The sequence below is a fragment of the Malaclemys terrapin genome, chromosome 15 (genome assembly GCF_027887155.1).
Source record: "Malaclemys terrapin pileata isolate rMalTer1 chromosome 15, rMalTer1.hap1, whole genome shotgun sequence".
NCBI lineage: Eukaryota > Metazoa > Chordata > Testudines > Emydidae > Malaclemys > Malaclemys terrapin.
Genome location: NC_071519.1, coordinates 12017014 through 12042914, shown reverse-complemented (window position 1 = coordinate 12042914; position 25901 = coordinate 12017014). Strand labels below are relative to the sequence as shown.

The 25901-nt window shown below is 51.3% G+C and overlaps 1 protein-coding gene and 1 non-coding gene across 2 annotated transcripts in view; one reads left to right on the top strand and one right to left on the bottom strand.

The window, feature by feature from the left end:
- Positions 1–12278, bottom strand: part of LOC128823048 (zinc finger protein 436-like) — a 30541-nt gene extending 18263 nt beyond the window's left edge. Inside the window, 1 exon segment of the mRNA XM_054005091.1 lies at positions 12092–12278. The gene's annotated coding sequence lies outside the window, so the exon portion shown is untranslated.
- A 4321-nt stretch (positions 12279–16599) lies between these two features.
- On the top strand, positions 16600–16671 carry TRNAG-UCC (transfer RNA glycine (anticodon UCC)). Its single transcript has one exon. It is a non-coding gene; the product is annotated as a tRNA-Gly (tRNA).
- The last annotated feature ends 9230 nt before the right edge of the window (positions 16672–25901 follow it).

Sequence of the window (25901 nt, the reverse complement as noted above, 5' to 3'; positions counted from 1 at the left end):
GCTTGTTCCAACTGGAGAAATTCCTCACCTTGGCTCAGCACAGAAGAAATTTTAAATAAAGTCACTCTCCAGCACAGACCCCACTGGGAGAGAAGGAGCAGCTCAACTTGGGCTTCCAGATAACAACAGCATCTCAGCCAGGAAACTCAATCCAAGTCTCCTCAGTAGAGAGAGAGAGTTTGGCTTTTAAAAGACTTTAAATAAAATCAGAACAGAAAACAATAGTAAAAAAAAAAACCCATCAAGAAAAAAAAATACAAATTCATAAAACAACTCCCCATCCCTAAAACTATTAAGTGGATTTCCAGTAGCCCACCACTCCACAATGTGATCCAAATTATGTATGAGTAGAGTATCTAAATTCCAAATGAAGGCAGAAATCCACTAAAAAACATATTAAAAAATGAAGCCCATTGGCAATACCAGTACCAGATACTTTACATTGTCTGTTTTTCAAAATAGCTGTCTTTGTTTGACTCAAAGTGACGTTCACAAGGCATATTGTAGATCTATTAGTGAACCCATACTTAACAGTAAAAGGAAATACACTATGAGAAAAATCAAGGGACTGTAACCAAAAGATACCCTGAAGTACAACAAATAATGGGTGTAACCTGGAACAAGGAAGAAACAGATGAAAAACAGTCTCCTCCATGTAACAGAGCACACATGGACACATTCTGAGTCAAATGATGCACACATTCGAGGCCATACCGCTGTGAAGAATTCTCCATTGGAGATCACCCATATGCTTTCAGGGCCAGCTCTAACTTTTTTGCAGCCCCAAGCAAAAAAAAAAAGAAAAGAGCGCCATAACACACCCTCAGCACCGCACCGCCCCCCCCCACGGAGCACTGCGCCACCAACACCCCCCCGCCGAGCCGCCGAGCCCCCCATGGAGCGCCGTGCAACTGAACACCCGGCACCCCGCGGAGCACCGCCGAACACCCCCCCCCCCGAGTGCCGTGCCGCTGAAACCCCCCCACCGAGCACCGTGCCGCCGAACCCCCCGCCAAGCGCCGCGCCGCCGAACCCCCCTGCCGCCACACACACCTCCTGCCGAGCACCGCCAAACACCCCCATCGCCGAGCCGCGCTGCCGAACCTGCCCGCTGAGCGCCGCGCTGCCGAACCCCCCCCGCCATCATACACACCTCCCGCCAAGCGCCGTGCCGCCAAACACCCCCACCGCAGGTTGGAAATGCTGTTGTAACACCAACAGACCCCGGTCATGGTCGGGCAGGATTGAACCTGAGATCTCTGGAGCTTAGTGCATGAGCTAAAAGCCAACTTACTGTTAGTTAAGTCTGTAGAGCAAACTCATTTTCTCTCTCTCTCTCAGTGGTCTCTGTGTCACTACATGGGACAGAACACCCCACCCAGGAGGTGTGTGGGTTACACTGTCACACGTCAGTCAGGTCAGCAACCTGTAAAAGAGCTGAAAGTCACTGAGCAGACAGTGGATGAGGTTCCAGATTATTCCTATCCAACCTGTCGTTAAGAGTACCATTAAAATTGCGCACCTCCCCACATTAAAATAGCACTTGTCAAAAAAAAAAAAAAAAAAAAAATTGCCAAAAAAGAACCCAAGCGCTGGGGGGGGGAGGGAGGGGCAGTACCCTGTATTTTTCTACAGTAGGAGATTACACATTAATCAAAAAGAGATGATATTGCTCAAAAGTAGCTTGAACCATCAATAAAAGTCCTGGAACAACTGCCTGCAGAACCAGCCCATCTGCAAAGAGAAAGGCAACCCCCACGCTCCCGGTGGAACCATGACTCAGAAAAACTGCCCCTCTCCAATCGGAAAGCCAATCTGTGCAAGAGTCTTGCAAAAATGAAATGTCCACTTTCTTCTGAGACAGGCACTGTAGGAGGCACACAATCACAGAGAGTGCTGCCGAGTGCTGAGGGGAGGTTTTTGGCAGGGTGTCTCCCTGTTGCAAGCACAGCTGCTTAGGGGCAGGGCCGGCTCTAGGCACCAGCTTAACAAGCAGGTGCTTGGGGCGGCCGAGGGAGAGGGGCGGCACCTGCGGCAATTCGGGGGTGGCAGGTCCCTCACTCCCTCTAGGAGCGAAGGACCTGCTGCCGCCGATTGCAATAGTGGCTTCCCCCCCCCTCCCCCCGATTGCAGCCGCCAATCGCGGCTTTTTTTGTTGTTGTTTGGTTTTTGCTTGGGGCGGCAGAAATGCTGGAGCCGGCCCTGCTCAGGGGGCCTGGGTTGCGGTCAGGTATTACTTTTACCAGTGCGTTCCCTGACTGCACTGGCCAACTACCCTGCTTCACAGCGCCCTCAGAAACCGGGGTCCCCTCCACCGTCTGTGGCCATTTTTTAATATGGGGCTTTCCCCACAAGCCAGAATCCCCAGCGAAGGCCCCGGATTCCATAGCAACAGGTTCCACCTCCATTTCGCAGTCAGGAGTCCCAGAACCAGTCAGCTTGTAAAGGGCATTACCTCCCCAGAGGCCTCTGCAGCCCGTTGGCCCCTCAGTCTCTGCCATAGCCACCTCGCTCTTTACTCAGAGAAACACCCATGTTCCCAGGGCCACAGCTCCCTCGGGCAGCCCACCTCTTTCTCGGGCACTGATTGACTAAACGTGTCAGACTCCCGCCAGACTCTCACTGGCCACACACATTCCCCAGTCCTATACTTCGGGGACATTTTTGGAACCACTGTTTAAAATCATAAAAAATCTGCCTATGGAAGGAGCAGACGTGCCAAACTCCAGGGTTTACAGTCCCGGGGAATGCTCACAAGAGGGTTGGTGATTTCTCCATAGCTTGCCGGGTCTCATGCCATCTGCTCATTCCTTTACAAAGTAGGGACATTAGAGACAGTGACTTTAACAGATGATGTTGAGAGGGCAACAAGGACAAAACCACCCAACCACCTGCTCAACAAGGCAAGGTGTGACAACAAACACTACAACAGCCTTGCTCATGCAGGAGGGATGCAGCATATTTTGATACAGAGTCACAGTCTCTGCAACCCGTGTCCACAGGTTAAACCCTCCGACTCCACTACAAAGGGAGGTCTCTGTTCCCTGGGTGGGCCGTGCCAACCCAGAGGGCAGACAACAGCTTGATAATATATAAGGCAGCCTAAAATTAAGTGCACAATAACCATCAAACTAAACACACACACAAAACATTTCCTCAGCAGAAAGAAACAGAGAGAGAACAGCAAACCCACTCTCAACCTCCCACAATCCTCAGTGAGACACACAGACAGACAGAAGGACATAAAAACCACCTCTAGTCACGTAAAATCACATTATAAACCATTAACAATGTTATAAAATTACTATATATATATATATATATATATAGTGACAAAGTTCCTCCTCTACCTTGGTGGGTTCTGCACTTATTTAGGGTTACCATACGTCCGGTTTTTCCCGGACACGTCCGGCTTTTCGGCAATCAAACCCCCGTCCGGGGGGAATTGCCAAAAAGCCAAACATGTCCGGGAAAAATACCGGCCAGGCACTTCCCCTCCCGTGGCTGCTCTGCTCCTCCCCTGACTCTTCGGCTCTGTTTAAGAGCCGAGCGCTACGGGCTTTGGGCAGCCCCCGTGCCTCTGGACCCTGCGCCGCCGGAGCCCGGGAGGGGACGTGCCCGGCCGGGGGTGCAGGGTCCGGAGGCATAGGGGCTGCCTGAAGCCCAAGCGCTACCAGATTCACGGTTTGCCGGGCAGCCTCCAGACCCTGCGCCCCCGGCTGGGCGCTTCCCCTCCCGGGCTCCAGCTGCGCTGGGGAAGCACCGGCCGGGGGCGCAGGGTCTGGGGGCTGCCCGGCAAACCGTGAAGCCGGTAGCGCTCGGGCAGCCCTTTTCGCATGGCTGGGAGTGGGAGGGAGGAGGGGGCGGAGTTAGGGCGGGGTTGGGGCGGGGAAGGGGCAGGGTTGGGCAGGGCTGGGAAATGGGCGGGGCCAGGGCCCCGTGGAGGGTCCTCTTTTTTTATTTGATAAATATGGTAACCCTAGCTTATTGGCAGAGTTGCTCCATTCACAGATTCGCCCTGTGGGTCAGGAAACAGTCCAGAGACCTTCCCCTCTGGTAGGGGCTATAGTCCAGGTCAATTCCTCCTGTGTTTGATCAGGAGTTGGGAGGTATGGGGGGAACCCGGGCCCGCTCTCTACTCCGGGTTCCAGCCCAGGGCCCTGTGGACTTCAGCTGTTTAGAGTGCCTCCTGGTACAGTTGCACGACACCTACAACTCCCTGGGCTACTTCCCCATGGCCTCCTCCAAACACCTTCCTTATTCTCACCACCAGACCTTCCTCCTGATGTCTGAAAACACTTGTACTTCTCAGTCCTCCAGCAGTATGCCTACTCACTCTCAGCTTCTCACACACCTCTTGCTCCCAGTTCCTCACACACACTTCCTCTCCTCTGGCTCCCGGAGTGAGCCCTTTTATAGCATCAGAGGGGCCTTAATTAGAGTCAGGTGCTTCACTGCCTCACCTGACTCTTAGCAGGTTAATTGGAGTCAGGTGGTCTATTAGCCTGGAGCAGCCCCTGCTCTGGTCACTCAGGGAACAGAAAACTACTCATCCAGTGGCCAGTATATCTCCCTTCTGCTACTCTGCTGTTCCCAACTGGTCTGGGTCTATCACAATATATATATATATATATATATATATACACACACACAAAATATATGAATAAAATAAGGTAAAACATCTTAAGAGAAAAGTAAGCATGGATCATTAAAGCATCACCACCAATTTCACTCTAAATATCGTTAACACACCAAGTCAACAGAAAATGGTCCAGACTGCAAGTCTGTTTCCAAAAGGTGTAAACAATCTGCAGCCAGGCCAGCTTCAGGGCCTGCAACGGGCCCAGCACAGCACGCCCCCCTACCCCGGCCACTCTGTTCTGTTGAGATTTCAAAATGGCCAGTTTCGCACGACCCTGCCAAAAGTTAGTCATGGATTAAACCTGTCAAATGCGAGCACTGTATCCTATTCTGAGAACAAACAGGGGCTTGAAGAAAACCAGTCCCAAACCACTGAAGGCTGGGGGAGGTGGGGTGAGGGAGGAACCAATTGGGGAAATGTAGAAAAAACGGAAACACTGAAAGCTGAACCGAAAGGGCACTGCACAGACATCACAGGGGTAGGCGCTATGCGGAACTCTCCACTACAAGTCACCAGAGCACCTAGGAAGGAGGTTTATACAGCTGGGGACACACCGTCGCCGAGCCATCCTCTAGGCTGAACCAGGGAAATCAGACTGGGTGCCTAATGCACATACGCTACAGAGCTGCTTCTCGATCGTGGTTGCAAAAGGAATGTTTACCAAATCCTTCCAGGACAACAACCTTCCTGGTGGCCCAAGGATCTGGTTCATAGAAGAGGAGAGAATTAGTGAAGGTAACACGGGGTTTTCCCCAAGAAGAACAGTCCCAGCAGAAACTTTTTGCAAATAATGAGCAGTTATATCCGATATAACACGAATTTGGATATAACGTGGTAAAGCAGCACTTCGGGGGGGCGGTGGGACTGCACGCTCCGGCGGATCAAAGCAAGTTTGATATAATGCGGTTTCACCTATAACGCGGTAAGATTTTTTGGCTCCCGAGGACAGCGTTATATCGGTGTAGAGGTGTACTTCAGCACCCCTGAAGGCACTGTTGCAGCTCTCCGGGCAGATGAGATAACCCCTGTCATTACCAGCAGGTCACAGGCTTTGGGGACATACAGAGAACTGTAAAAGGAAACAGCTGCTTTCTGGATCTCAGCAGGGTCAGTCATCAGACGACCACCCGCTAGCTAGAAACAAGAAATCTGCTGATGGTCCGTAGTCTTTTTCTCCATCCCCACCCCCACAAGACAGCTTGGAGAAGCACCAACGTCAAGCAGGTGGATAAAACAGGTCCAAAACAGGACCACCGGCTCCTTCTCTTCCAACAAGCACCTCAGGCATCAATACTTCTCCGTTAGAGTTTGGGGAATCTGCACTGGCTCCCCATATCAGGCTTGCCACGAAGGCCCAAGATATCCCATTCCAGGGTGCTCATGGCCTGAGGTGTACAGCTGGATCTGGAGTTTCCGGACAGCTCACCACTAACGCTCCCAAACCACGGTGGATAGTGGGGTGAAATCTGAGCCCTTCAATATTTGGGTATTAAAGCACCAGTGGGAAGCCCAGGCAGGAAGAGGGAGACACAATTAGAGTCCCAGTGATGATCAGACAAATGAGTGAGGGACATGGAAGATGATGATTTAGTTGGCTGGGATGATTTAGTTGGGGTTGGTCCTGCTTTGAGCAGAGGGTTGGACTAGATACCTCCTGAGGTCTCTTCCAACCCTGATATTCTCTGATTCTATGAAGAGCGAACAGGTAAGGCTGTCATGAACTGGTCATGACAGAAACCCCCCTTGGTGAGGTTTGAAGGACTGACTCCTGCCAGGCAACTGGTGGAGTGTGGTGCGGGAGAGGAGGTATCTCTGGTAAGCTTTTAGCATAGGAGTTCTCAAACTGGGGGTCGTGAGGTTATTACATGGGGGGTCACGAGCTGTCAGCCTCCACCCCAAACCCCGCTTTGCCTCCAGCCTTTATAACAGTGTTAAATATATATATTAAACAAGTGTTTTTAATGTATAAGGGGGGTCGCACTCAGAGGCTTGGTATGTGAAAGGTGCCACCAGTACAAAAGTTTGAGAACCCCTGTTTTAGCAGGTCTGGACGTTCTTTTATTTATCTTTAAATATGTTCTCTCTGTAATGTTTTCACCTTAAGAATAAGCGTTTGCTCAGAAAGCTTTGGGTGGCAGGCTATCATTCTGTGCAGAGCAGCTGGAGAAAAAGCCCGGTACAGACGCTGGCCTGTTCGGGCAGTCTGGCTTGTTGGGAATATCGCAGTGTAGGCCAGGAGGGAGAAAGCAGCGGGTCTCTGCCCAAGCGAGGTGACTGCGAGAAGCCACAAGCCTAAACATGGGCCCTTGCTGGCCCAAGAAGGGGGAACACGGGGCAGTTCCCTGAGCTGTGACGGAGATTCGATAACAGAACCTGCACCCCCTGCCAGCCATTCACATAGGGTTACCATACGTCCGGATTTTCCCGGACATGTCCGGATTTTGGGGGCTCAAATCCCCGTCCAGGGGGAAATCCCCAAAAGCCGGGCATGTCCGGGAAAATTGGGAGGGAGGGCTCGGCCGGGGCCTCTTTGGCCGGGGCCGGTGCGGGGCCGGGGGCATGGTGCCGGGCCGGGAGCCGAGCCGGGCGTGCGGTGCCGGGCCGGGGTCGCAGTGCCGGGCCGGGAGCGCGGTGCCGGGCCGGGGGCCGGGCCGGGCCTGCGGGGCCGGGAGCCGGTCCGGGGTGGCGGGGCCGGGGGGCCGGGGCCGGGAGCCGGTCCGGGGTGGCGGGGCTGGGCCCGCGGGGCCGGGAGCTGGTCCGGGGTGGCGGGGCCGGGGAGCTGGGGCCCCGTGGAGTGTCCTCCATTTGGAGGCACAAAATATGGTAACCCTAATTCACACAGGCAGAGGGAGCCCTGGGTGATACTTTCACAGGAGAATGGAGGGCACGGAGGAGCCACAATAGTTAAAAAATGTCCATGCCTTGTCACTGGCCAATAATGGCCACTGATCCACCCCAGAGGTGGCTGCATCTCAGTGCTGGAGGAAGGAACCCCTCACAGGGACGATTTGTCATGGGGTTTGGGGATAGTCTGGTTAGAGTCACTGAGCCATGGTCATAGGGTTTAAGGCCAGAAGGGACAACCTGATCTTCTGGCCTCAGCGCCTGTAAATCAGAGTCCACCAGCACCGCACACTAAACCCAACAACTGACCTGAGACCAAAGTCTCACAGCCCACAGGAGCCTGAACTATTCTGTGCTACGGGAAGAGGAGTGGAGGGACCCAGGTGCACCAGTGCCCCAGGCCCCAAGCAATGGCAGGGAAATGATTCAGTGAGATACACCCAGATAATCCCGGGAAGTGATCCTGCACCCCACGCTCTAGGGGAAGGGGGGAAAAATACCCAAGGTCACTGCGAATCTGACCTAGGCCGACTCCACTGTGGTGATCAATTAGACCGTGGGCACGTGAGCAAGAACCAGCCAGCCAAACACCTGGGAGAGGGAATGTTCGGTGCGGACGCAGAGCCCTGGCCCCCGCCCAGTGTCTTGTCTCCAGCCGTGGCCATCTCTGAGGGTACATCTTCACTACCCGCCGTATCGGCGGGTAGCAATCGATTTATCCAGGATCGATATATCGCGTCTCGTTAAGACGCGATATATCGATCCCTGAATGCGCTCACCGTCGACTCTGGAACTCCACCAGAGCGAATGGCAGTAGCGCGGTCGACGGGGGAGCCGTGGCCATCGGTCCCGCGCCGTGTGGACTGCAGGTAATTCAATTTAAGATACTACTTTTAAGATACTAGTCGCGTAGCTGAAGTTGCGTATCTTAGATCGATCCCCACCCCCAGTGTAGACCAGCCCTGAGGCTTCAGAGGAAGGAGACGAAAATAAATAAATAAATAAATAAAAACCCAGAATACGTGGGGTGAGGGAATCCCATCCTGCCCCCAGCAGGGGGCTGGCTGAAGCTCTGAAGCGTCAGCTTTTAGGAACATAAGACATAAAGTGGAACCCAAGGCTGCTCAGTCCTACCGCCACTATCACAAGCAATGCCGTCATACGATCCCGCTCATAAATAGTTGAAGGCGGGAGAGGACAAATTTAAGTTGTTTGCCCCCATGGGGAGTGACCCCCTCATCCTGCCCCATCTGGGGAAAAGGAAAGGGTCCAGCCTACCGTCCGGTTAGCAGGTGGGAGACAAATATGGGGAAGCCTCTGGCTTTGATGTCTACTAAATATGGGACACGTCACTTTCATCAGCCAACCTTTTAATGGAGATAAATGGGGACACAAACGATTCTCAAATGAGAGGGGAAAGTTGATTTTTAGGCAATCAGCCCCACCCACTGCAACTTCCAATCTGGAGAATGACTCAGGTTCCCGCCAAACAGGAGTTGCTGCAATTACATAAGCATGGGGGACACCTCTAAAATGGAGAGGGTTTTTTAATTCAGTTTTGATAATGACATGGAAAATAGTAAAATCTGAGATGTGATCTCCATGTTCAGTAATTAAAGAGAAAAGGGAGGAAATCTGAGGAATTTGGGGTCAGTTTTCACAAATTAGAGAGGAAAGTGGGAAAATGTGAGGATTTTACACAGGGTGTATAAAAATTGATGATTTTTATTTACATTTTTAATGATATTTAAATCAGATTCTTTTGATTTTATTATTTAAATTATAATGAGTTTTTCTTTTACAAAATAAACCTGTTTAAAATGAATTCTGAATTTAATACACAATATTTGAAGGCCTAGGCCTTTTATAATCTGTTAAACTATTTAAATAACAAATAAATATGATGAATCCAGGAGCCTCTACCAAACATTTGACATTAAAGGCTGCTTTTCTATGTAAAGAAAAAAGCATCTAACTTTTGAGGTCAAGCTTTATAAATACGGCACAGAAGGTCATGTTTGTATTAAGGGCTTGATCCTGTGGGCACCAGGAGCTGTGCCACTGGGTGCCATAGACTGGCAAAGTCATCACAGGTGTTGGGACAAAGCCTCTGACACAAAGAGACACTAACAAGGAATGAAAGATGAAGTCTCTTTCAGACATATTTGAACATTTTCCCAGGCTGACCTGAAATAATCAGTTAAATTTGCTAACTAGAGTTAATCGCTCTGTTTAATAAATCACTTAGTTGTACATGTGAAACATGTTTTGATAAAAGAAGTTTATGTATCCAAGACATTTAAGATTATTCACTCTATATGCATCCGAAGAAGTAGGCCATAGGCCATGAAAGCTTATGCTCTAATAAATTTGTTAGTCTCTAAGGTGCCACAAGTACTCCTGTTCTTTTTGCAGATACAGACTAACACGGCTGCTACTCTGAAACCTAAGATTATTTAGTTTAATACAAATAAATGTTATACGCTGCTTTGTGTATTTAATTAAATTCCAGTTACCATCCTAATGCAGCATAGCACAGAATCACTAGCAAAAAGTTAATGATCTAGTAAATCAGCAATAGATCATTCACCATTTTCTAATGTACTAAAAACGTACAATTAATAAAAATCTGAAAATGTTAAGCTATTTAATGTATCTAGTTATAGTGTACTCTCCTTGATAGCAAAAAGATGTACCTAATCTCAGTGGTGCTGGAACTAGGAGGGTGGGGGGGGAGGCTGCCGCACCCTCTGGCTTGAAGTTGTAATAGCAAACACCAAATACATAGTTTCCAGGGTTTCCATCATCAGCACCCCCACTACAAAAATTGTTCCAGCATCCCCACCAATCTAGGGTAAAGTGTCTATTTAGTTTTAAATCAACATGTTGTAATGGTTGTATCAACCAAAAGGAATGCACCTTTCTTTAGACAAAACAAAACAAAAACAAAAACAAACAAACAAAAACCCTACTACAAATGGAAAAGTTTATATCAAGGCTTTCCACTGGGTTACTTAAATCATTTAAATTGCTGCTTTAAATTACCGTGATTTAAATCAATCCACCCTGATTTTATATCAATGATCAATAATAGCTAAAGAGGCAAAATGAATGATTTATCAATATTGTATAAACAGAAAGGAAAAGAGCAACAGCAGCAAGAATTTTATCGTAATACTCAAGAATTTGAGAAAAGGACAAAATCGAATGAGATTTTTATGTTAATATTTTATATTTAGATTGCCAGGGGACATCTCAAGAGCATATTAAGTTAGTAATATAACTTCAGAGAACGTGGGACAATTTTTTTTGGGGGGGGAGGGGAGTATTTTATATCGATCTTTAGGAATTAGGGAGAAAAAAATGGATAAAAAAATAAATATTTTAGAATAGGAGAGAAAAACACCAAGATCTGAGGGAGATTCAATAGTTCCAGGGGGAAAGTTTGAAGGGATTCAATAGGAACGTTCAATAAACAATCAGAAAGAGATAGTTCTCTCCACCCCCACCATTCACATGGGGAGCAGGAAGGCCTTTGTGTCACTGATGCCAGGGAGGGGGTGTACACCAGGAGATGGGCAGGTGGCTGAGTTGAGGGGGGAAACAGCAGCTGGGAGTGGATCCTCCACCGGAGACATTGGCTCCCCCCTTCCCCTCCTGTGCCCCTTCCAGGCCGTGTTACTGGCAGAGACTGGCCACCCCACCGTCCCCACCCCAGAGTCAGCCATGTTTCAGGGTTCTCCCAAACAACACCCAGTAACCCCCCCTCCCCCCATCCCATTTGGGCAACAATTTCCCACCTAAATAAGGACAAACTGCTGCAGATAGACTGGGCAGGAAAAAAACCCCATATTTGAGGAGATTTTAAATTGAGATTTGAGAAACAGAAAGAAAATGGGCTAATATCTGGGAGGGTAAAAGGTGACTCGTTTGAGAGAAACGTGTGTGTGGGGTGGGTCCACATGGATTTGATAGCCATATTTGATCATTAGAGAGAAAGGGGGAAGAAGTGGAGAGAATTTTTTCAACATTTGAGGGAAAAGTGACAAAATCAGAGAAGATGCAATTAACACACACCTCACACACAACTTCCCCAACATACTCACACTTAATCCCCCCACCCCACCTCTTCCCCTGCTCTTCTCCCCCTGCAATCTCCTGCCTGCCCAGAGACAGTTCACACTCCCCCAGTCCACACTTGCGCGGTGTCAGGTATCAGAGGGGGTAGCCCTGTTAGTCTGTATCCACAAACACATCCGTGCCGATGAAGAAGTGGGCAGAGGGGGGGTTACCCACGAAAGCTGATGCCCAAATAAATCCAGACTCCTGCTTGTTCCAGTTCACACGGTCTGTCCCTTTCCTCCACCTCTGGTTCATTTCTCATCCCTCCCTTCCCCCGACCAGACAGGCAAAGGGTGGTGGGGGGGGGCAGCTCTGGGGCCTCTTTCCCCACCTGCAGCCCCCGGCTTTGCCTGTGGAGCGGATCCTGCCCAGGCAGCTCCGACCCCATTTACCGGGGAGCAAATTCCCAGGGGCTGCGAGATCGGAGACTCCCTGGGGCAGAGAGTCACTTTCCTGCCCGTTCCCACGGTGTTTCTCACTCACCTGCCGTCTCCAGCCCAGGGGGCTGGTCCCAGCTGGAGAAAGTCTGGGCAGGGAGGGGTTAATGAGGGGCTCCCCCCGCCCCCAGCACAATGGGGGGAGCAGCAGCTGCTCCGCCCGGGGTCCCGGATCAAAATGGAGGTTTTCGGAGCAGCCTGGGATTTTAGGAGCATCCACGCCCAGGTGTCTGGTCTCTGGGCTTTGTTCTTGCTGCTGCCCGCCTCCTTCCTCCCAGCACCCAACGCTCAGCGCTGCTCCAGCCCCTTCCTGTGTCACCAACCTGGGCTGCTGGCTGGAGCCGCCTCGCTGCTGCTCGCCTGTGTCTGTCAGCCACAGGCAGGCTCTTGGGACCAGCTCCTGGGAGCCCCTGCAGGGGCCCAGCCGGAGAGAGTGACTGCCAGAGAGGGGGGGAAGGGGTGAGACAGGGAAAGAGGAGAAAGAAAGGAGCAGAATAAGGAAAAGTTATGTACTTGTTCCCATAATATAAGAACTAGGGGCCACCAGATGAAATGAACGGGCAGCAGGTTTAAAACAAATACAAGGAAGTTCTTCTTCACACAGCGCACAGTCAACTTGTGGAACTCCTTGCCTGAGGAGGTTGTGAAGGCTAGGACTTTAACAGGGTTTAAAAGAGAATTGGATAAATTCATGGAGGTTAAGTCCATTAATGGCTAATAGCCAGGATGGGTAAGGAATGGTGTCCCTAGCCTCTGTTTGTCAGAGGGTAGAGATGGAAAAATCATGGAGCAGGTCCTCAAGGAATCAATTCTGAAGCACTTAGAGGAGAGGAAAGTGATCAGGAACAGTCAGCATGGATTCACCAAGGGCAAGTCATGCCTGACTAACCTAATTGCCTTCTATGAGGAGATAACTGATTCTGTGGATGAGGGGAAAGCAGTGGATGTGTTATTCCTTGACTTTAGCAAAGCTTTTGATATGGTCTCCCACAGTATTCTTGCCGGCAAGTTAAAGAAGTATGGGCTGGATGAATGGACTGTAAGGTGGATAGAAAGCTGGCTAGATCGTCGGGCTCAACGGGTAGTGATCAACGGCTCCATGTCTAGTTGGCAGACGGTTTCAAGTGGAGTGCCCCAGGGGTTGGTCCTAGGGCCGGTTTTGTTCAATATCTTCATTAATGATCTGGAGGATGGCGTGGACTGCACTCTCAGCAAATTTGCAGATGACACTAAACTGGGAGGAGTGATAGATACGCTGGAGGGTAGGGATAGGATACCGAGGGACCTAGACAAATTAGAGGATTGGGCCAAAAGAAACCTGATGAGGTTCAACAAGGACAAGTGCAGAGTCCTGCACTTAGGATGGAAGAATCCCATGCACTGCTACAGAGTAGGGACCGAATGGCTAGGAAGCAGTTCTGCAGAAAAGGACCAAGGGATTACAGTGGACGAGAAGCTGGATATGAGTCAACAGTGTGCCCTTGTTGCCAAGAAGGCTAACGGCATTTTGGGCTGCATAAGTAGGGGCATTGCCAGCAGATCGAGGGACGTGATCATTCCCCTCTATTCAAAACTGGTGAGGCCTCATCTGGAGTACTGTGTCCAGTTTTGGGCCCCACACTACAAGAAGGATGTGGAAACATTGGAAAGAGTCTAGCGGAGGGCAACAAAAGTGATTAGGGGGCTGGAGCACATGACTTATGAGGAGAGGCTGAGGGAACTGGGATTGTTTAGTCTGCAGAAGAGAAGAATGAGGGGGGATTTGATAGCTGCTTTCAACTACCTGAAAGGGGGTTCCAAAGAGGATGGATCTAGACTGAACAAGGAGTAATGGTCTCAAGTTGCAGTTGGGGAGGTTTAGGTTGGATATTAGGAAAAACTTTTTCACTAGGAGGGTGGTGAAGCACTGGAATGGGTTACCTAGGGAGGTGGTGGAATCTCCTTCCTTAGAGGTTTTTAAGGTCAGGCTTGACAAAGCCCTGGCTGGGATGATTTAGTTGGGGATTGGTCCTGCTTTGAGCAGGGGGTTGGACTAGATGACCTCCTGAGGTCCCTTCCAACCCTGATATTCTATGATTCTATGGATGACAGGAGAGAGATCACTTGATCATTACCTGTTAGGTTCACTCCCTCTGGGGCACCTGGCATTGGCCACTGTCAGTAGACAGGATACTGGGCTGGATGGACCTTTGGTCTGACCCAGTACGGCCATTCTTATGTTCTTAGAAGGAAAATAAGTGGCGGCGGCGGGGCAGGGGGGAGAAAGGCTCCCAGAAAGATGTAGCAAATGACATCTGAGAAAGTACATAGATAAAATATCCCATAGCCACAAATATTAACACCAAAACACTTTCGGACAACGGCGGTAAGTTTCAAAATTGTTTTGAGGGTACAAAGAGAATTCACTTTGGTTTTGTCAAATAAAAGGATTGTAGGCCTAGATGTAGATAGATAAACTTATTCAAAACTTTCAAGCCTTAGGGTGGCTTGTTTAGTATTCGTACCAGAGTTTGAAAGAAAATAACACGTGAACTCTCTAGCTTAGCTTTATGATCCAACCCTTTCCAATAACAAATACACACCCACGTACACCTGTATTAACTTGCCCTGACCTTGGCATTTTCAATGTGGGCTACCCGGGACACAGGGGAAAGGGGTGGAGGTTCCTGGGGTGATGGGACTATAGGGGGTCATTGTGGCCATGGGAGTGTCACTGTGAGGGACAGGGTCCATGAGGATGTGACTGTGAAGGGAGGGCTGTGAAGGGGGGGCTGCGGGCTGTCTCTGTGAGGGGGAGGGGCTGTGAGAATATGGTCACTTCCAGGCACCTCCTGACATGGGGGTTTACTGCCCCCCTTCCCCAGTGGGTGCTTTGGGGGGCCCTAGAGCCCAGCATGGAGTTGCTGCCTCTAGAGGGTCCCTGGGAGTCACAAAGGGGTGTTGAGAGGTCACTGCCCCTTCCGGCCTGGGGTGGGGCAGGAGCCCCTGGAACAGCCCTGGGGGGAATTCACTGGCTGTGGAAAAGCACTCCCAGCAGAAGTGACATATTGGGAAGGAGGGGTGGGGTGATGCAGGGTCAAATGCACCTCCAGCAGCCGGCCCAGGTGGGGCATGGAAGGTGTGGGGCAAGACTCTCCTCTGGCCACTGGGACGCTGCACCTGTTGAGCGGTGAGCTGCCTCCTGCCCAGGCTCGGTTTCTGGGGACGGCAGGTAAGCAAGCCGGGGTCCCCCCTCCTCCCCCGGCATGCTCCGAGTGGACCCGTCCCCAGAAGCCGAGCCTGGGTAGGGAATGGGCTGCCACTTCCCCCTCTCTCCCAGGCAGCTGGCTACCCTGCACTACTCAGCAACCGGGAGCGGCTCCATCTCGCTCCCTGCCAGGGGCCTGGCTGCCAGGGAGAGCAGCCAAACGTGCCAGGGGAGCCGATGCAGGGGGAGGACAGAGCCTCTTCCCCCCCACAGGTAACGTGGGACTGGGGAGGAGACAGGTGGGGAGGTCACATGTCCTCCCCTTTAGCTTGTGCCCCCCTCCCCCAGTATGGGGAGGCAGCAGTTGTCCCTGACTTCCAGGAATGGGGATTTCCAGCTGCATTCAAGTGTCAGGCAGCAGCAGGAGGAGTTGATGCTTTAGGAAAGTCGGTGGGTGTTGGCTGTGTAGGGGAAGTGCCCAGAAATCAGCCCAGTTGAGTCTTTATTCCGGGGGTTCCCCGGATCACTGCTCAGACGAGGCTGAAGTGCAGCACCAAACCGCTGCCTTTCCTGAGGGTTGGCTCCGTGGCTGGGTGAGCAGCAGGGTGTCCTCAGGACCAGTCTAAGCCTGTAGGCCCCAGGGAGCAGGGAAGCCGCCTGGCTCAACTGGGAACGCTGGTCCCCAGAGAACTGGTCTGACTCCCTGCTCAGCAGCAAAGAAGTCACTTCCCCCCCATCCCTGATCTGTCACCCTGGAGCTAAGGCCAGAGCTGGGGGGTTCTCCTTTCACTCCCACTAGGGAGTGCAGGGTCCCAGGGGTGTTTCTGGAAGAGCATTTGGAACTGAACTGGGGACACCAGCCTGTCAGAACAGAGCGCTCAGGTTCAGACTAATATATATTTACATTTTTAATGATATGATCGAATCCTTCAATCCCAGTGTCACCATCGATAGAACTGTGTCAGCCTTGTAGGTGAAACCAAACAGTTCTTTGAATACAGGAGAGGGGAGAGAAATCACTTGTCAGTCACTGCACATAGAGGAATCGTGTTGTGTTACATTCCTTGTGTCCTGGTGCCATCGTGTGGCCATCTCCTGTCCCTCCTTTCGGTGAAAAGTTTTGTTATTTTGCACAGAAACTTTATTTCCTCAGGAGACCCAGGAGTGGAGGCTGCCTCCATGTACCACACACCCACTAGAAGGTGACAGATGAACACCCTTAAGACCATCTGTCAGTCACTCTGGGAACCTGGCTCTGCTCACAGCTGACAGGCTGCCTCCAGCCCACACACCCTACTCATTAGCTGTGCAGGAATGAATCATTTTGCTAGTACATGTGACACCAGGGAGAGGTGTTTTTGACAAATGCATTGGTGGTATAGTGGTGAGCATAGCTGCCTTCCAAGCAGTTGACCCGGGTTCGATTCCCGGCCAATGCAGAGAGATGATTTTTTTTTCCCCTTCTCTGAAATTGGTTTAATGTCAGTCACATTGTGTGATAATCACATTCTCAATGGAATGAGAGAATTAATGTCCAAAATCCCAGCAGGTCACTAAATACACAGCGGGGGATGCAGCGGTCAGGACTATACAGCCAGCTGTAGGACGCATCCTTGTGTCATTGAGAAAGTCAGAATTGTGGGAACATCTGTATGTAGCTCCTTGTCTTCAATGTTATAATTCCAGCTGTAGGAGGTGTTTGTATCGAGCTCAGGCATGATGGGGAGAAAGAGGGAAGCACAGTTTTTGATGCTACAGATTCTTTTGTGTTCCAATAATAATGACATAAAGAAAATTTAAGTGCCAATGTGGATACAAGAACAGATGGCCATCAGCAAGTTTAGCCTTGAAATTAGACGAAAGTTTCTAATCATCAGAGGAAGCAGTGAGGGCAAAAAACCGAACTGGCTTCAAGACTGAGCTTGATAAGTTTATGGAGGGGATGGTAGGATGGGACTGCCTACAATGGCATGTGTTCGGCAACTGCTAGCAGCAAATATCTCAAAAGGCCGGAGATGGGACACTAGATGGGGAGGGCTCTGAGTCACTACAGAGAATTGTTTCCCAGGTGTCTGGCTGGTATGTCCTGCTCACATGCTCAGGGTCTCACTGATCACCACATTTGGGGTCGGGAAGGAATTTTTCCCCAGGTCAGATTGTCATAGACCCTGGGGGTTTTCCCTCCTTCCATCGCAGGAAGCAGGTCCCATGCAGGTTTAAAACTTGGAGTCTTTAAACTATGATTTGAGGACTTCAGTCACTCAGCCAGAGGTTCTGGGTCTTTTACAGGAGTGGGTGGGTGAGGTTCGGTGGCCTGTATTGTCCAGGAGGTCAGACTAGATGATCAGGATGGTCCCTTTTGGCCTTAAAGTCTATCAGCCCATGTTTTAGAGCAGGGGTAGGCAACCTATGGCACACGTGCCGAAGGCGTAGGGTGACCAGATCAGAGAGATAAAATATCGGGACGCGGGGGGGGAGAGGGTGAGCCAAAAAAAAAAAAAAAGAGCAGTTTCGCTGCACACGGAGGGCCCAGGGCCGGGAGCGCAGCGCGGAGGCTGCTCCAGCCCTGCAGCCCGCGGGGCAGCGCAGTGGGTCCGGGTGGGGGCAGCTCGGAGCGGGCAGGGGCCAGGTGGGCAGCACGAGGGCGTGGGCTGAATCCCCGCTGCTGCCAGGGAGCCCAGTGCCTCTCCCTCCCGCTCTTGGCTGCGCTGCGCTCCAGCGGCTGTGGCTCCTTCCCGGCGGGATGCGCCTCCCGCCCCCCCAGGCACATGCGATGTGCCGGAGCTGACTCACCAGCTCCAGGATCCAGGCGCCGCCACCCCCCTCCCTCCAGGCTTGCACCGCCATGCAGCTGCAAGCCTGGGAGGGAGGAGGAATGCCGTGTGGTTGGGGAAGAGGTGGGGCCAGGGTGGGGATTTGGGGTGGGAGCCAATGGGGGAAGGAGGGGGTGGAGCCGGGGCACGGGGGGGCAAGAGTCCCTCCGGGAGGGGAACATTTCTTGTTTGTCCAGTGTCCCGACCAAACTTCGGTCGGGACGCAGGACAAAGAAGCAAATACCGGGACAGTCTCGATAAAATCGGGACGTCTGGTCACCCTATGAAGGCAGCACGCGAGGCAATTTTCAGTGGCACTCACACTGCCCGGGTCCTGGCCACCTGTCCGGGGGGCTCTGCATTTTCATTTAATTTTAAATGAAGCTTCTTAAACATTTTAAAAACCTTATTTACTTTACATACAACAATAGTTTGGTTCTATATTATAGACTTCTAGAAAGAGACCTTCTAAAAACGTTAACATGTATGACGGGCACCAGGGCCGGCTCCAGGCACCAGCGAAGGAAGCAGGTGCTTGGGGCGGCCAATACAAAGGGGCAGCACTCTGTCTGGTATCGGGGCGGCACGTCCAGGTCTTCGGCGGGAATTCAGCGGTGGGTCCCTCAGTCCCTCTCTTCCTCTTTGAGCTGCCGCCGAAGTGCTGCCGATCGGCTTTTTTTATTTTCTTTTTCTTTTTTTTGCCGCTTGGAGTGGCAGAAAGCTGGAGCCGGCCCTGATTGGCAGGCAAAACCTTAAATTACAGTGAATAAATGAAGACTGGGCACACCACTTCTGAAAGGTTGCTGACCCCTGTTTTAGAGTGACCAGTAACTCAAAGCCACCTAGTGTCCCCTCTCCAGCCGCTGGGGATATATGCTGCTAGCAGTTGCCGATGGGCCACATGTCATTGTAGGCAGTCCCATCATACCATCCCCTCCATAAACTTATCAAACTCAGTCTTGAAGCCAGTTGGGTTTTTTGCCCCCACTGGAGACTGTTCCAGCATTTCACACCTCTGATGATTAGAAACCTTCATCTATTTTCAAGCCTAAACTTGCTGAGGGTCAATTTATATCTATTGGTTCATTACTAGTGGGGGCATGTGATAGTGTGGGGGAGGGAGGGAGAAAGACTGGAGAACTGACAGTGGGACCCAGAGAGATTCCCTGTTCCCTGACCACCCATCTCTGGGAGGAACCAGTTGGAATTGCCCTTGGGAAGCTGCCACTAATAACTCAGTTGTAAAATCATTATTCCATTTTAATGAGATTAAAGCCTCCTCACACCCAGTGTCACAATCACGGAAATGGCTTTCTCCTGCTATGTTACCAGCACAGCAATGAAGTGAGTGGTCCCAAATCCCTTTTCAGAGTCAACACACACAGAGGAATCATGGGGCTTTTCATTCCGGCACCAGTGAGTTGCCGTTTTGTTTCACTTGTTTCTGTTAAACTCTTTAGCATTTTGTAAAAAAATTTATGTCCTTGGGAGAGACCCGGGAGCAGAGGCTGCAGTCATTGAATCTACAAAATCCCAAACCAAACAGTAAAAGGTAAGGATTGAAATGTTCCCCAGTTTCCTCGGTTCCAACCTGCCTCCCACTCAGCTGCCCATGCAGCCCCATCCCAACCCTCAGTAGATGCTGATTCCCTCAGCCCCAGCTGAGCAGGGTGTGAAACCCTGTCACTCTGCATAGGGTGACCATTGTTCCCAAAGGGAAAAGGGGGAAAAGGGAACACCACGTGGGGCTGGCCTGAGCTGCTGGCCCGAGACCTGCCTTCCCCCACCGGAGGGCTCTCATCTGAGCCCAGCCTGCTCCCCCTGCATGGGGCTGGCTTTGCTTCTCACCCAAGCCCTGTTGCTCCCCCCTCCCCAGAGCTGGAGTTGCTGCACCCTTCCCGCCACTAGTGGTGTGTGCCCCAAGGGTGGCATTGGTCCCATTTGCTCTTGCCAACTGATGATCAGTTGGCAAGAGCAAATGGGACCAATGCCACCCTTGGGGCACAAAAAAGTCAGGATGGCTCGGACAGGGCTTTAAAAAGGGACTGTCCTGGTCAAAGTGGGACATATGGTCACCCTAACTCTGCATTGCCTAGTTCACATAATGCTGGGGGACTTCAGCTCCTCTGAGTCCCCTGGGACCCTCCATTCCACTCCCACCCCAGCTCGTACTTATCCCTGGGGCTTTCTCCCAGCAGAAGGACATTGCAGGGGGCAGGGTCCCTGTTTGCCTTTGCTCTCTGTCTAGCCCAGTCCAGGGTGCCTAGACCTGGGGTGTCTGAGCACCGGGGCCCTGCGTGGAGCTGCCATTCACCTGACCCTCATTGGGTCTCAGCTTTCATTTACTCCAGCATTTTTTCTCTCCATCAGCAGCAGCATCCCAAACCTGCTGCATGTGTCTCCTGTCCCTCAAGGGAGCCGTGTCTCTGCAGGGTATAAATCACCGGCAGCTCTGCTCTCGACGCATTCAGTCTGTGCTGATGGGACCTTTCCCTCCGGGACTCAGGGGTTCCCTCCTTCTCCATCATCATCAACCATCATCCCAAGGGGCTCAGGGGGCAGGAATCGCCAGAGAGCCAAGGGGATTCAAGAGCACAAACCCCACTGACCTTCCATGAGACTGATGCGTCCCTCCGGCAGTGAACAGGAATTATTGAGCTTGTGCAGGGAAAGCCCAGTACATGTTGAGTCTGACCCATTAGATCAGGGGTCGGCAACCTATGGCACATGTGCCGAAGGCGGCACGAGAGCTGATTTTCAGTGGCACTCACACTGCCCGGGTCCTGGCCACCGGGCCGGGGGGCTCTGCATTTTCATTTAATTTTAATCTTAAACATTTTAAAAACCTTATTTACTTTACACACAACAATAGTTTAGTTCTATATTATAGACTTATAGAAAGAGACCTTCTGAAAACGTTAAAATGTATGACTGGCACGTGAAACCTTAAATCAGAGTGAATAAATGAAGACTCGGCACATCACTTCTGAAAGGTTGCCGACCCCTGCATTAGATCATCACAGCTGGGCAGGGCAAAAGAATCTGGAGACACTAAGGATGAAACCCAGAGCCTAATGCAGGCGAAGGACACGCCCTACCACTGAGCTACACAGCCCTCCCTGTAGGTTACACCCCGAGTCCTGCTTTTCCCAGAGCATCCTGTGGCCTCAGGGCTGCAGGGAAAGCAGATTCTCCTCCGCATCCCTGAGGACCCAGCGCTCTCCCCTGGGGTGGGGCTGGTTCAGGGAGGGGGATTCACAGGGAATGCCTTTGCAACAGGGCCACGCCTTGTGCAGCAGAGGTTGGGTGGGGGAGGTTGTGCCCTGGACTGAAGAGACAGAGACACAGTCAGCGTCTACCCTGCATGGGAGGCAGCATCCCAGCGCCCAGTCCCCAAGTGCCATAGTAGGGGATGGGTCTCCATGCCTGATCTGGGTGGCAGCAGTGGTGTGGGGATCCAGGGGAATCCCGTTACCCCAGGATGAGCCCCCAGTGCTGGTGACAGGAAATGAAACAAAGAAAAAGGTTCCTGGCTATCCCAAGTAAGCCTGGGGCCTCCTATCGTGGAGTCATGCATTCCGTCACCCAGCTGCAGCTCCCGGTCAGCCAGCATTACCGTCCCACACCACATCTGCCCCGGCTTACTGCTGTTCAGATATTGCAGTAGCCTGAGTCTGCTTTTCAGCAGCTGACGTCGCTGTGGAGGCCCCACATTAATAACCATTTTCAATATGAACTTACCGAAGATTCTATCGGGATATTTTTTGGGGAAAACCTTTTAAAAATATTAATAAAACTCCCTTCCCCAGAGAGTCGCAGGGCTCTTGATATCCCGTGTATCGGGCGATGAACGTCCACTGACCAGGGAGGTGATTGTGGTATAAACACCATAGACTTCACTGGCTAGATAAGATCCCAACTTCATAGAAATGTCAAGGAGCCCTGCTCTGCCCTAAAACAGTGACAATCTTAGAGTAGTTAATCTGCAGAATTATTAGACCAAAGCATATGTGCAAAGCATGTGCCCTGCCACTGAGCTCCCTCTGTATTTCCCATCCAGTTCTGGAGGGTCAAAATCTGAGCGCTCCTGCTTAACAGAATTTATTGGCTGGCTGGGTGTGATCTCTGTGCTAACAGCTATGGGCAGATTTGTTCATTCCTTTCAGCTAGGTAACTTGCATGGACACCATGCCTAAAGAGACACAACCAATTCCTATTAGCATGTCTCAACTACAGTTCTTCTGATTTCCAGCTACCAATTTCTGCATCCCTAAGGCATCACATGCACCAGAGCTCACAAGAGATCACACGACGTGTCCAAAGTGTCTAGGGGTCTATTCACAAGGCTGCTCTGCTGTATAAAGGCCGTAATCCAGCCTTTCCTCTGAGACACTGACTGGTTTCAGAGTAGCAGCTGTGTTAGTCTGTATCCGCAAAAAGAACAGGAGTACTTGTGGCACCTTAGAGACTAACAAATTTATTTGAGCATAAGTGAGCTACAGCCCACTTCATCAGATGCATAGGATGGAACATATAGTAAGAAGATGCACTCTACCCTGATATAATGCGAACAGATATAACACGAATTCGGATATAACGTGGTAAAGCAGTGCTCTGGGGGGGGCGGGGCTGCGCACTCCGGCGGATCAAAGCAAGTTCAATATAACGTGGTTTCACCTATAATGCGGCAAGAATTTTTGGCTCCAGAGGACAGCGTTATATCAGGGTAGAGGTGTATATATACACACAGAGAACATGAAAAGGTGGAAATTGCCCTACCAACTCTAAGAGGCGAATTAATTAAGATGAGCAATTATCAGCAGGAGAAAAAAAAAACTTTTGTAGTGAAAATCAAGATGGCCCATTTCAGACAGTTGACAAGAAGGTGTGAGGATACTTAACATGGGGAAATAGCTTCATTTTGTGTAATGACTCAGCCACTCCCAGTCTCTATTGAAGCCCAAGTTAATGGTATCTAGTTTGCAAATTAATTCTAGTTCAGCAGTTTCTCGTTGGAGTCTGTTTTTGAAGCTTTTCTGTTGCAAAATTGCCACCTTTAAGTCTGTTACTGAGTGGCCAGAGAGGTTGAAGTGTTCTTCTACTGGTTTGTGAATGTTATGATTCCTGATGTCAGATTTGTGTCCATTTATTCTTTTGCATAGAGACTGTCCGGTTTGGCCAATGTACATGGCAGAGGGGCATTGCTGGCACATGATGCCATATATCACATTGGTAGATGTGCAGGTGAACGAGCCCCTGATGGTATGGCTGATGTGATTAGGTCCTATGATGATGTCACTTGAATAGATATGTGGGCAGAGTTGGCATCAGGCTTTGTTACAAGGATAGGTTCCTGGGTCAGTGTTTTTGTTCAGTGATGTGTGGTTGCTGGTGAGTATTTGCTTCAGGTTGGGGGGCAGTCTGTAAGCGAGGACTGGCCTGTCTCCCAAGATCTGTGAGAGTGAGGGATCATCTTTCAGAATAGGTTGTAGATCTTTGATGTTGCGCTGGAGAGGTTTTAGTTGGGGGCTGTAGGTGATGGCTAGTGGCGTTCTGTTATTTTCTTTGTTGGGCCTGTCCTGTAGTAGGTGACTTCTAGGTACTCTTCTGGCTCTGTCAATCTGTTTTTTCACTTCAGCAGGTGGGTATTGTAGTTTTAAGAATGCTTGATAGAGATCTTGTAGGTGTTTGTCTCTGACTGAGGGATTGGAGCAAATGCGGTTGTATAATCCCATGTCCGAGGGTGCACGGTGTGGGGCAGGGTTCCTGGGGACCCCATGTGCTGGGGGTTCTTGATAGGGGCCAGGTTACTGGGGATCCCATGTGGTGGGGCTATGTGGTGGTGGGTGGGGTTACTGGGGAGCCCCTGTCTCAGAATCCATAGTGGGGATTACTGGGGAGCACATGTGCTGGGGGTGCCTGGTGGGGGTGTATGGTTACTGGAGATTCATGTCCTGGCGAGCATGGTTTGGGGCTGGGTTACCCAGGCCTCCATGTGCTGGAGGTGTGTGGTGGTGGGCGGGGTTACTGGGGAGCCCCTGTCTCTGAGTGCATAGTGGGAGGCAGGGATACTGGGGACCTTATGGTCAATGTGTATGGTTATTGGGGACTCCATTTCCCAGGATGTGTCATGGGCCCTGGCTTCCTGCTGAGAGTGCATTGTGAGGGCCTGGGTTACTGGGGACCCCATGTGCTGGGGTGCATGATGGGGATGGGGTTACTGGGGACCCCATGTGTTGGGAGGCATGGTGGGGGATGGGGTTACTGGGGAGCCCCATCCCATAGTGCATGCTGGGGAATGGGTTAGTGGAGACCCCGTATCCTGGCATTGTACTCCGGGGGGTAGTAGCTGGATTATGAACCCCACGTGCTAGGAACACATTCTACAGGGCTGGGTTATTGTTGACCCCATGTCCTGGGGCGGGGAGGGGGGTACATTATGGAGGCCCTACTGACATCCAGTGATTCTGGGTGCTGCAAACTACAGAACCTGGGGTTCAGGGCAGCCTGGCTCTGGGGCTGCTGGGGTGCAGATGCCTGTGTGCTGGCTCTCTGGAGAGAAGCTGGATCAAATGAATGCCCCATCCTGGATCAGGTATGTGTGCAGCAGGGAGTGTGCAGGCTGCAGGGGAGGGTCAGATTACGACTGTCCCTAGTAATGCAGAACCTCCTGAGCCAGTGAATCCCAGAAGGACAACATGCTTCCCAACTCCAATTCACTCCAGCGTGGGAGGCTCTCTGATCTGCTGACTAAACATATGTCTACACGTAAGCCACGCTAGCGTTTCAGTGCCGTCACTATGCCGACAGCCAGAGTTCTCCCAGCGGCATACGTAATCCACCTCCCAGACGATCATACACTGCTATAATTACATCGCTTGTGCATAGTCACACAACGCTCCTTGCGTCGGCAGAGCGCGTCTGTCACGGAGTCCCTGGGTGATGCTCTGGAACTGCTCCCTACAAAGCCAGGCAGGACTCTGGGGAAGTCTCCTCTCTGTGAGCAAATTGTCCTCAGGGCAAGCAGCTCACACGGCTTCACCTTCCTGGGTCTGACCTGGGAGCATTCAGCATCCTCTGCCCCTTCGTGCGTTTCCCACAGCAAGTCTGCCCAGGCGGGGTCCTGGGGAACCAGAGGGTCCTGCACCCCCACTTCGCAGTCAGCCGTGACTCTTGGCCAGCCGGGAAAACAGAGGTTTATTAGATGACAGGAACACGGCCTAAAACAGAGCTGGTAGGTACAGAGAACAGGACCCCTCAGCCGGGTCCATCCTGGGGGGCAGTGAGCCAGACACCCACGTCTGCACTTCACTCCTTGTCCCCAGCCAGCCCCAAACTGAAACCCCCTCCAGCCCCTCCTCCTCTGGGCTTTGTTCCTTTCCCGGGCCAGGAGGTCACCTGATCTTTTTGTTCTCCAACACCTTTAGCTATCACCTTGCAGGGGAGAAGGGCCCAGGCCATTAGTTGCCAGGAGACAGTGTCGGCCATTTATGCACACTGGCCCTTTGCTCTGCAACAATCCCACCCCGTAGAGACTTAAGAAGTGCATAGGGGAAACTGAGGCACCCACACAGTAGTCAGAGGAAACATTAAGAACAGCCCCACTTCATCACAGCATCCACGGTTGGTGCTCTAGCATCGAGAGAGTAGTGCACCATGGGTCATCATCCCACTGTACAACTTGCCACCTTCTGCCGCTAGGAGTTGTGGGAATGGGGAATGGATCACAATGCATCATGGGTGCGGGCTCACCGTTCAATGATGCAGTTTTTTTCTGTCCCATCATTCCATGGGCTTCCGACTACATTTCGTGCCATTTTTCAACAGCCCCCATAAGCTGTGTGCCCACCATCTCT